The sequence below is a fragment of the Biomphalaria glabrata genome, chromosome 1 (genome assembly GCF_947242115.1).
Source record: "Biomphalaria glabrata chromosome 1, xgBioGlab47.1, whole genome shotgun sequence".
Taxonomy (NCBI): domain Eukaryota; kingdom Metazoa; phylum Mollusca; class Gastropoda; family Planorbidae; genus Biomphalaria; species Biomphalaria glabrata.
The window spans coordinates 23,422,590-23,435,602 of NC_074711.1; the positions used below are offsets into that span (position 1 = coordinate 23,422,590).

A 13,013-nucleotide genomic window follows, 5' to 3' on the forward strand; every position below is an offset into this window, starting at 1 on the left:
AAAGGTATATGTACAGATATGAGATGTATACAAGTTCACATGTTGAACAATATTTTGTACATTACTGAACTGTATGGTTACTTTAGAGAGATGGCAGTCCACAAGGTCTGACGAAACAATCTATGGATGTTTAATTAAAATAGATCGTTAATCAACCATTAGTCATAACGTAAAATAACACTTGACATGTCAGATGTAAGCAAAACAAGGCTACAAAGACAATTTGTGTGGGAACACAAACTCAAAATCGGCCCCCCAAGTGGTCCACCCAGGCAGGTAACAAGGCAATTTTCAATATTTTCAGAAAGAATATCATAATGAAATTCTATCAAAAGCAAATGACAGAGAAAAATGGAGAAAAAAGGTTGACAGATCTTGTATGGTGTCCCAACGGTCCAGCAGACCAAGGGATAGGTGAAAGTGAAGGAAAGTTAGATGTGAACCTGGCCTAACCGATGTCATATAATAATTATCTAATTGGTCTAATTGTTCTGTAAAAGGTCAATCTTTTATTCAATGCCTCGAGAAAAAAAGAAATTTCCTTAAAGAAAAATTCTCCCTTCCTTCGGTTCAGTATTGCTTTCCAGTGTCTACCCACCAAAGTTCACGCGATAATATGAAAAACTACTACTACTGTTGTTTTTAATTATGTTCCACTTATATGCATACGAAATCGATTTTTTCTCTTCAAAAATAAAAGTAAACATTTTTTTGTAAATTTAGTAGTTAGTTTGAAAGAACCTACTTAACTTAGCATTACAAAAAATCTAAAACCGTATGCATAAATGTATTAAAAATATGTTAAACGGTTATCTCCCTTACTTATTAGCCTCTCGTGTTTGTTACTATTAATAGTGAATAGTTGTAAAAATGGTGTAGTTTTCTGAAAAAAATGCTTGCATAGTTGATTTTAAAAGTTGAAAATTTTCACTTTAACAAAAGAAAAAAGTAGCCGTTGCATCGGAACTTTGAATGGTCTAAAATATGTCGGATATCGGACTTTTAATATCTTTTCAAGTTTACGAGATCTAAACGGGACGGATGGAAGTATGGACGAACAAACCACACAAAACTAATAGCGTCTATTCTCTCTCGGGGGCCGCTTAAAAAAAACAAAACGTTATATACATTTTGTTCCAAAGCAGATGTCACGTGATCTCGTTTTCTCTGCTGCGACATTTCGTGATGCAACTTTTCGCAATGTACCTCGGAATTGACCATACTGCCCAGTAACTAGCACAAAGTCTGTGCGAGTTGTCATCGGAGCTATTGGTCTACACTGCCCACAAGTTGAATCGTCGCAGGTCAGTGCAGAAGACTACCCTAACCCTTGGTCGTGCATTAACTCCAGCATAGAGAAGCTGTGTCGCGTATTATTCCTTACACCATCAAGTTACATTTCACTCAATCAGAATAACAAACTTTTGCTCAATGGACCTCATTCACCAATGGGAAACAAACAACATTTAGCCACGTGATTCTCTATCTCTTCTATACAAAATATATAATCCATAAAGGCTGTCACGTGCTACGTTTTTTTTTCATTGTTTTATCAATATTATCACATTGCTAAATGTTGTTTGTTTACGATTGGTGAATGAGGTCCATTCTCGCAACAGTAAACAATGGCATTTATAATATCAGGGGGAACAATCCCCATGTGAACTTCCTTGTATTAGTACAAAATGTTTAAAAATAAAATTGTGAAAACTTTGGTTTCATTCTACTGTTTACATGCCAATTACTGGACGAGAATAGAGTGAGTAATGCAAAGGAATTTGCCATCGCTACCATCGTAAAACGATTCTTCTGTCATACAATATTCCAAATTACACAAATTCGTAAAGTTTGAATTTTAGAATCTAAAAACAAAATCTCAATTTTAAATGTACAACCTCTATCAAGGTAGAGCCTTTATTATGTTCACTTGTTCAATGTTCAACCTTTGAACAGTTCTCTGCTTACATCAAAGTAGCAAGGCGTCTCACAAGTTCGAAGCGACTAATACATCACCAGATTCCTAGAATTATTTGACTCGTGGAGAAAACGTTATCAGTGGTTTATAATTTGCACTGACAAGTTTTATGACGTCATTTCCGCTTTTGAACCTTATGCACTTGAATGTTATCTTGGATTCACATTGTCGCCATTCTTTCGTTCACTTCTCGCAGTGCAGTGGCTAGTGCAGTGGCTAGTTCAGTGGCTAGTTCGAACAAAAAGTATTTTATCTCTTTCCTCCAGGTAGAGTGAAAAAGACGTAATGGATTCGAACTATTCGTGTCTTCGAAGTGCGTACCACAGTGCTATCTAGCCACTAATAACTTCAAGACTTCCAAGTGCGTACCACAGTGCTATCTAGCCACTAATAACTTCAAGACTTCCAAGTGCGTACCACAGTGCTATCTAGCCACTAATAACTTCAAGACTTCCAAGTGCGTACCACAGTGCTATCTAGCCACTAATAACTTCAAGACTTCCAAGTGCGTACCACAGTGCTATCTAGCCACTAATAACTTCAAGACTTCCAAGTGCGTACCACAGTGCTATCTAGCCACTAATAACTTCAAGACTTCCAAGTGCGTACCACAGTGCTATCTAGCCACTAATAACTTCAAGACTTCCAAGTGCGTACCACAGTGCTATCTAGCCACTAATAACTTCAAGACTTCCAAGTGCGTACCACAGTGCTATCTAGCCACTAATAACTTCAAGACTTCCAAGTGCGTACCACAGTGCTATCTAGCCACTAATAACTTCAAGACTTCGAAGTGCGTACCACAGTGCTATCTAGCCACTAATAACTTCAAGACTTCCAAGTGCGTACCACAGTGCTATCTAGCCACTAATAGCTTCAAGACTTCCAAGTGCGTACCACAGTGCTATCTAGCCACTAATAACTTCAAGACTTCCAAGTGCGTACCACAGTGCTATCTAGCCACTAATAACTTCAAGACTTCCAAGTGCGTAACACAGTGCTATCTAGCCACTAATAACTTCAAGACTTCGAAGTGCGTACCACAGTGCTATCTAGCCACTAATAACTTCAAGACTTCCAAGTGCGTACCACAGAGCTATCTAGCCACTAATAACTTCAAGACTTCGAAGTGCGTACCACAGTGCTATCTAGCCACTAATAACTTCAAGACTTCCAAGTGCGTACCACAGTGCTATCTAGCCACTAATAACTTCAAGACTTCCAAGTGCGTACCACAGTGCTATCTAGCCACTAATAACTTCAAGACTTCCAAGTGCGTACCACAGTGCTATCTAGCCACTAATAACTTCAAGACTTCCAAGTGCGTACCACAGTGCTATCTAGCCACTAATAACTTCAAGACTTCCAAGTGCGTACCACAGTGCTATCTAGCCACTAATAACTTCAAGACTTCCAAGTGCGTACCACAGTGCTATCTAGCCACTAATAACTTCAAGACTTCCAAGTGCGTACCACAGTGCTATCTAGCCACTAATAACTTCAAGACTTCCAAGTGCGTACCACAGTGCTATCTAGCCACTAATAACTTCAAGACTTCCAAGTGCGTACCACAGTGCTATCTAGCCACTAATAACTTCAAGACTTCGAAGTGCGTACCACAGTGCTATCTAGCCACTAATAACTTCAAGACTTCCAAGTGCGTACCACAGTGCTATCTAGCCACTAATAGCTTCAAGACTTCCAAGTGCGTACCACAGTGCTATCTAGCCACTAATAACTTCAAGACTTCCAAGTGCGTACCACAGTGCTATCTAGCCACTAATAACTTCAAGACTTCCAAGTGCGTAACACAGTGCTATCTAGCCACTAATAACTTCAAGACTTCGAAGTGCGTACCACAGTGCTATCTAGCCACTAATAACTTCAAGACTTCCAAGTGCGTACCACAGAGCTATCTAGCCACTAATAACTTCAAGACTTCGAAGTGCGTACCACAGTGCTATCTAGCCACTAATAACTTCAAGACTTCCAAGTGCGTACCACAGTGCTATCTAGCCACTAATAACTTCAAGACTTCCAAGTGCGTACCACAGTGCTATCTAGCCACTAATAACTTCAAGACTTCCAAGTGCGTACCACAGTGCTATCTAGCTTCTAATAACTTCAAGATTTTGAAATGCATGCTACAGTGCTATCTAGCAACTATCTATTCAGTTCAAGACTTCGAAGTAAAACCGCAGTGCTATCTAGCCCCTATCTAGCACTACCTAGCCATTTCAAGACTTCTAAAGGCATACTAAAGTACTATCTAGCCACCATCATTCATCAGTATCTTCAGTTTCTCCTCTGACGACCATCATTGTTTTTATTTTTTAAAAAAATTATTGTTGTGCACTGGTCTCTTGGATTGGACAATAAAATACTCTTTATTGGACACTGTCCGACCTTGACATCCGGCAACCCTATCGTGACGGCCTTGAACTTTTATGGGTATCCAATAACGTGCGCTATAAATGACGTCACGCAAAAACAAAAACCACGTTTGCGGGCGCCACCAGACAACTCCTGACCAGACTCATGACGACTTTCCGGCTTCAGTTCCAGCAGCAGTGGACAGCGCGTGTGGATGAAAGGCGACATTTGAGAAGGTTTTAAAGTGGTGACATGAAGCTGAGCTTTCTTTAAGAAGCACGGTGACCTTTAGAAGGACGTCAATTATTTGTTAAGCTACAAATAATGACTTCAGACTTGACCAATCAGCTGAAATTTACAATTCACGTAACACACTCCTATTACGTCATTTCCATACCGGATTACAAACATAAAAAAAAATGTAAACATCTTTGTATAGAACGTAAGAAGTTCGTTAAAACAAAACAAAAGTCCCGATTTAACAACATATATCAGACCCCAAAACTAATGGCTACATGATAACACCTTTTAGGTGCTAAATAATGAGAATCCGTTGTTGATAACTTGAAAAACAATGAATAAATAAAATATATAATCAAGAAAATACAGGAAAAACATAGGTTGTTGAAGATTCACACAGAGAATTAGAATACATGTTGAAGATGATTATTGAAAGCTGAGATATTCCATTATAGGCAGTACAAGTTTGATGAACTTAATGAAGCATGCTCATTAACAAGGAGCGATCCAGTTGTCTATCCAGTTGTCTATCTTCTGAAGACTTAACATTTCTAAACCCAAATGAAGAGAAACATAGAAACCATGTCAAATTATCCGGCTATGACTCGTTCACTTAATGTCACTCCATTGATATGGGTCTTCATGCTTTGTCATCATGTTCTTTTTAGCAACTCTTCAGCTCAAATGATTTAGTACATAACGAGTCGATTGCATGTTTGTTTTGATGCATTGGGCAAAACAAAATAAAATAAGTAAATAACGTGTGTCGCTTCTGACACACAGTCTCAGAACAAGTTCTGGTCCTACCACACAGTCTCAGAACAAGTTCTGGTCCTACCACACAGTCTCAGAACAAGTTCTGGTCCTACCACACAGTCTCGGAACAAGTTCTGGTCCTACCACACAGTCTCAGAACAAGTTCTGGTCCTACCACACAGTCTCAGAACAAGTTCTGGTCCTACCACACAGTCTCAGAACAAGTTCTGGTCCTACCACACAGTCTCAAAACGTGCTGGTCCTACCACACAGTCTCAGAACGAGTTCTGGTTCTACCACACAATCTCAGAACGAGTGCTGGTCCTACCACACATTCTCAGAACGAGTGATGGTCCTACCACACAATCTCAGAACGAGTGATGGTCCTACCACACAATCTCAGAACGAGTGATGGTCCTACCACACATTCTCAGAACCCTTTCCTCGTTCCCGGCCTATCAAAACTACAACATTTCGTCAGGAAGCGTTGAATTTTCCGTAGCTCGTGAAAGAGTTTTGACAACATTCAGAAACATGTCTAACAAAGTGTGCTGGGAGAAAACGTCAGTTTTATAAGGAAACATTTCACCCGCCTGTACTCTCTATACTCTCTGTCCTCTCTATACTCTCTATACTCCATATACTCTCTGTACTCTCTATACTCCCTTTACTCTCTATACTCTCTATACTCCATATACTCTCTGTACTCTCTATACTCCCTATGCTCTCTGTCCTCTCTATACTCCATATACTCTATATACTCTCTATACTCTGTATACTCCATATACTCCATATACTCTCTGTACTCTCTATACTCCATATACTCTCTGTACTCTCTATACTCCATATACTCTTTATACTCCATATACTCTTTATACTCTCTATACTCTCTCTATCCTATCTATACTCCATATACTCTTTGTACTCTCTATACTCCCTATACTCTCTATAATCTCTTTACTCTCTACACTCCATATACTCTCTATACTCCATATACTCTCTATACTCTCTGTCCTCTCTATACTCCATATACTCTCTGTACTCTCTATACTCCCAATACTCTGTATGCTTCATATACTCTCTATACTCCATATACTCTCTATACTCCATATACTCCATATACTCTCTGTCCTCTCTATACTCCATATACTCTCTATTCTCTCTATACTGCCTATACTCTCTGTACTCCCTATATTCTCTGTACTCTCTATACTCCCTATACTCTCTATGCTCCCAATACTCCCTATACTCTCTGTGTTCTCTATACTCCCTATACTCTCTGTATTCTCTGTTATCCCTATACTCTCTGTACTCCCTATATTCTCTGCACTCTCTATACTCTCTATACTCCCTATACTCTCTGTGCTCTCTATACTCTCTATACTCCCTATACTCCATATACTCTCTGTACTCCCTATACTCTCTGTACTCCTTATACTCTCTATACTCTCTATACTCCCTTTACTCTCTATTCTCTCTATACTCTCTATACTCCCTATACTCTCTATACTCCATATACTCTCTGTACTCCCTATACTCTCTATACTCCCTATACTCTCTATACTTCCTATACTCTCTATACTCTCTGTAATCCCTATACTCTCTATACTCCCTATCATCTCTGTGCTCTCTATACTCCCTATCATCTCTGTGCTGTCTATACTCCCTATACTCTCTGTACTCCATATACTCTCTATACTTCCTATACTCTCTATACTCTCTATACTCCCTATACTCCATATACTCTCTATACTTCCTATACTCTCTGTACTCCCTATACTCTCTGTACTCCCTATACTCTCTGTACTCCATATACTCTCTGTACTCTCTGTACTCCATATACTCTCTGTACTCCATATACTCTCTGTACTTCCTATACTCTCTGTACTCCCTATACTCTCTGTACCCCCTATACTCTCTGTACTCCCTATACTCTCTGTACTCCCTATACTCTCTATACTCTCTATACTCTCTGTACTCCCTATACTCTCTGTACTCCCTATACTCTCTGTACTCCCTATACTCCCTATACTTCCTATACTCCCTATACTTCCTATACTCTCTGTACTCTCTATACTCTCTGTACTCCCTATACTCTCTGTACTCCCTATACTCTCTGTACTCCCTATACTCTCTGTACTCCCTATACTCTCTGTACTCCCTATACTCTCTGTACTCCCTATACTCTCTGTACTCCCTATACTCTCTGTACTCCCTATACTCTCTGTACTCCCTATACTCTCTGTACTCCCTATACTCTCTGTACTCCCTATACTCTCTGTACTCCCTATACTCCCTATACTTCCTATACTCTCTATACTCTCTGTACTCCCTATACTCTCTGTACTCCCTATACTCTCTGTACTCCCTATACTCTCTGTACTCCCTATACTCTCTGTACTCCCTATACTCTCTGTACTCCCTATACTCTCTGTACTCCCTATACTCCCTATACTCTCTGTACTCCCTATACTCTCTGTACTCCCTATACTCTCTGTACTCCCTATACTCTCTGTACTCCCTATACTCCCTATACTCTCTATACTCTCTGTACTCTCTCTGTACACTGTCTTTTTTTTTGTTTGCTAAATGTCGTGCCGTGCGTGACGCGGTGTCTCAAGTTGCTAAGCCTTGACGTTAAATGTAAGATGATCTTCTCGCGTCAGATGACGCAATCTCTGCGTCCGAATGTCATTTCTTCACGTTATTATGAGTTGCGTTGTAATGATCTACCTTGTAAGATGGAGTCTCTTCCTAGTTGACTAGCTGATCCTCATTTGTTTCGGCAATTTTCAGTGTCCCGCATTATTGTAGCCCTCACAACCAGACATTTTAGAACGTCTGAATGAAAGTAGCCTCTTAAGGATGAAGTACATTTGCCTTGCACATCACAAGAAATAATAAATGACTTCTTCTACAATCTGGTCGCCTCCCTTTATACACGCACTAGTAGCTAATACAATTTACACTTAGTCTTATTCAATAGACAGGTCTGACAGAAACACACACTTCCACACTTTGTACTCTCACACACACACATTTCTTTAGCCCATCAGTTGTAGCTTAAAGTAAAAAAACAACAACAGCTTTGGTTTGTCTCATAGAGCCGAGCCACTTGTATCCACTTTGCATCGTCCGTTTGGCCCTCAAACAGAACATAGTTTTACATCACCTCCTCTCCGGCACACCATTTACCTTACTCAAAATAAGAAAAACTTCGCTCTAAAAAAATAAAACACGAAATTCTACAAACACACCATGACACTGCAGCCACTGAATGATGAAGTGTCAAGGTTGTTTTAATCGCCTAAGTTACACAATGAACAACGTGTTTACACTTCGAAAACAACAACAACACTAAAACCAAAAGATTCCAATAGAACTAAAACAATAGCCAAGGGTGTTATGTAGAAACAGAGGCGTGGATCTCTTCCGTCAAAGATTATGTCTCTGTCTTGTCAATTGGAGAAGCTAATTTAAACAGGAATAGAAGGAAAGACGGCAAGCTTCATGTTTAGTTTACTGCAGTGAATCTATCATTGTAGTGGAAATATAAAGTGATGTATTGTTTGTTTTATATAGTGTACTCAAACTTTGTATGATTTCTACTTATATTCTTGCTTGTTTGTTTAATTTTGATTTAGGAAAGTGTTTTTCATGAAATAAGTTTAACTTATCGTTTTTGTTCTTGTTTGATACCGCTGGTATGTGATTGCTTTTATTACGATTTAGGAATTCCACGTAATATTTAGTATGACAGAACTTACATAACTTAGCAATACAATTGTGAAAAAAATATTTTTTGACCAAAAATCTAAAACCATTTGCACAAATGTGTTTAAAATATATAATTTTAGTGGGTTCCCTTACTAAAGGGCCTACAGATATTGTTACTATTAATAGTGAATAGTTGTAAAAATTGTGTATTTTTATGAAAAAACTGCTTGCATAATTGATTTAATAAAATTAGATTGTTCGCTTTCAGAAAAGAAAAAAAAGTAGCCGTTGCATCAGAACTTTGAATGATCTAAAATATCACGATGTCCAATTTTCATTTTTTCTTCTAGTTTCTGAGATCTAAAACGGGACAAACGGACAGAAAGGCCACACAAAACTAATAGCGTCTTTTCCCCTTTTCGGGGGCCACTAAAAAACTGAATGTTATTTTTTTCTGACAAAAATATTCAGGGCTTTCTCGATCCAACTGTTCTACGCGCTGTCTTTATCCCGAGGAAAGGAAAAACACCAATAGGAAGTTATTGTATCTTTAGCCTCACCTGATATACGGATGTAGTGTCAGCAAACCAACACGTGTGTTATGTGTGTGTTATGTGTGTGTTATGTGTGTGTTAGTGTGTGTTACGAGAATAGCTCAAGGGAACACGAAAAACATTCAGAATACATTTGTTTCTTTAAAAAAAGCTTGTACAAAGTGTAATTGTATCAATTAGTTTGGATTAGTCATGTAATTAGATTTGTAATTCTAACAGATATAGATCAACAATAATAAATCTGCGCGATTAGAAATATAACAAATTTGTTTACTAATTGGTTTTTGTTTAGCGCTAGTTCATGCTTTTAGCTTTTTCAATACGCTAGGATCCTATCCCTTGTCTCTGGACCAATTGGGAAAATCGGAGACGGCGGGGAGAAAGAAAAAAGGGGGGGGGTATCTGGTTGAATCTTACCGCATTTGTTAAAAGCATTTATAAAAAAAAAATACAAACTAATATAAAATACTTTTTTTAAAAAAGGGATTCGTAATAGATGAGTGAATGAAATCAGTCTGTGGAATTTTGCGCTAATAAATAAAATATATATTAATTTTAAATTTCGATAATTAAGTAGAATTCAATAATTGATTTTCTGTGTCGTAGTTGATGACTCTAAATGCAAGATGAAGAAAAATTAAATCTGTGATTGTTAGAAATAGAAATAAAATGTCTTAATTACGTTTTGGGTCAATAATACATCAATATGTAAATTAGTTTGTTCCATGATCAAACAGAAAGTGTTAAACAAAAATTGGCACACATTTTTTATGATAAAAAGAGACTTAATATTTGTACAGAACCGGGTAATGTGCTCTACGGTTGACATAAACATTGTTGCAGGTTGAAACGAATCTTTTTACTCTGTATTTTAAACATATACGACAGAATCAGAAGAAAAATTAATTAAAACAAATATAAAAAAATATCCCGCGAACCGGATTCGAACCAGTGACCTAAGGATTCCTAGTTAACAACTACAGTCCTCCGCTCTACCAACTGTGCTATCACGGGGTATACATGCAAAATGAAACAAAGTGTTTTCAATTGAATAGATATGGTTAAAAGGTTTTTAAAAAAACTTTTGGCCTGGTAAACTATAGGATTAATGATGACAAATTATGACAAGTAGATGACAGACTCGACAGTTTCGGGCTAAATGGAGACCATTCGTTACAGACTGTATTGGCGAGATGCCCGGCCTATATTTGCAAATGCCTCAGTTCTCAATACTATTGATAAAAATTATTAAAAAATCAAGCAAAACATTAGGGTTTATTAAAAGAGTTTTTTTTTAAATAATCAAACAAAAAATAATAGAATATGCATCCTCTGTTTGGGATCCCTCAACTCAAGAAACCATAAAGAAACAGATACAAAATAGAGCAGTAGCCTAAGTCTTAAAACAAAACGAATATTCCAATTTGATAAGAGTAACATCATTGGTAAAATCACTAAACTTATAGACACTTCCGGACAGCAGAATAAAAAGTAAAGTAGCCTACCTATAATACATAAAACACTAAACCATAACTTACTAATAGAAAAACAAAACCTAATGAAATACTCGGAAAGACACAAGGATAGAGTCACATTTCTTATTCCATAAGCTAGAACAAATTCGTACCAGCGCTCCTTCGTCCCTAGTGCCATTAGAGAATGGAATGGGTTGCCTGAATCAGTCAGGAAAACCAACGACTTAGCAGAGTTTACGTCATTGACTAACATGCATGACTACATTGGCACATGAAATGCGTAGGACGTATTTATCTTCTTTTTTGAAGTAACGTCTGTAATATATAAGATAACATAAGAAAAGTTTCAAGAGCCATTGAGCCTAGTATGACGTGTAATGAAGGGGCAATGCTAAAACAAAGTTGTACAAGAAATATGTGCCTGAAATAGAGCGAAACATGCTCATACTAAACACTGCTAGTGAGGTGAATATGAACGATTGTAGAGTTATCTGTTGTTTTTTTTTCAAACTTACTTTAAAGCGGCGACCTCTAAAGAGGACTAATTCAATTACACCACCACTTCATTCAAGCTCAATTTCTTTCTCTTGTTCGAGAAACCAAACTTAAAAAGTAATTACCAATAGTTAATTAACTAATTGGTTATTTTAAAAATTGATTCTTGTGTTATCAGGTACAAGAAAAAAAATTGCAAAATTTTATCTTGATCCGAGGCTGGATGTAGGAGAAATAACGTGTACATTTTATAGCAACTTGTATCACACAAACAGACAGACAGAATGAGTTGATATAAGCGTTGTAAAAACCTTTGCTATGTTTGTTTGTGGTAGAAGGAACACAAGGGCATGTGTTGATATGGTTGCAGAGTGGAAGAAGCTGGGTATGTGTGTTGATAAAAGTTTAGAATCTAAATGTTTTTGTTGTTAGTTTAAAACAAAATGTATTACAGCTAATTGCAAGTCATTCGTTCAGTATGAAAGATTCAACAGTTAAGATAAATAAATGTTAAATACGTTTTTTTTTCAAAAGAATAAAATCATTCTTCTTTCCCTTCGTTTTAGCAGTGCAGTGACCAATTTCTAAGCTCTCACGATTGTAGCACAATGTAACATGATATTATTTAGTTGTCGTCCTAAACTGTGTTTCTGTTGTCTTTCTTTTTCAAACTCAATCAAAATCTTCCTTTTGTTTTATTTGCCTTACATTTTTGTTCTACAATTTTCTTTATATCATTAGTAACGCTCTACTTTGAAACCTATGTGAGCCGATTCTTAGAGACCTACAATTCCAACCGTCAGTCAGAATCCACACGGCTCGAACATCAGTCAGAAACCTTTAAAGAAAACCAACTACCCTACGTAGGCGGCATATTTGCTCATCACTAACCCTATCACAACAAGCATGTCGTTTCCGACTCGACTATCCTAACAACCTGGGAGGGAGTGCAGCACATGCGAAAGGAAAGAACGGGAGGCGGGAGGGGGATGACACCTCTAGAGGCCAAAGAGCAACCCAATAGTTCAATGGTAACGCCCCGCTTACCAGATATACCAACGTGGGGGGGGGGGGAAATACTATCACTGCTCATTGTTGGCCATCTACCTGGTGTCTAGAGAGAGTGGGAGAGGGGGGGGAGGGTGAACTATTCGTGGCCCACGCTCAAGTCATGTACAGCGGCGTGACTGTCTCAAGAGGTGAGATGAATGCTAGACAAATATCACATTGTAATGATAAGTTCTTTGGAGTGTTTTCTAAAAGTGTTTTATACACAGCACACAGTACGCACGCACATCCCTCCCCCCCTCCTCCGGGCATAACACATCAACACATTTATACAACAGAAGAGCATGCACGTGGGAAATGTCTGTAGTTCTTTTACATAGCAAAACATTGTGAGCTCAGCCTGACCTGTCACAATGACTT

The 13,013-nt window shown here is 38.0% G+C and overlaps 1 protein-coding gene and 1 non-coding gene across 2 annotated transcripts in view; both read right to left on the reverse strand.

The window, feature by feature from the left end:
* The window catches only part of LOC106080104 (uncharacterized), a 345,965-nt gene that overhangs the window by 123,975 nt on the left and 208,977 nt on the right, over window positions 1-13,013 (reverse strand). The gene's annotated exons all lie outside the window — the stretch shown is intronic.
* Trnay-gua (transfer RNA tyrosine (anticodon GUA)) lies at window positions 10,544-10,629 on the reverse strand. The gene is given in 2 exon segments: window positions 10,544-10,579; window positions 10,593-10,629. It is a non-coding gene; the product is annotated as a tRNA-Tyr (tRNA).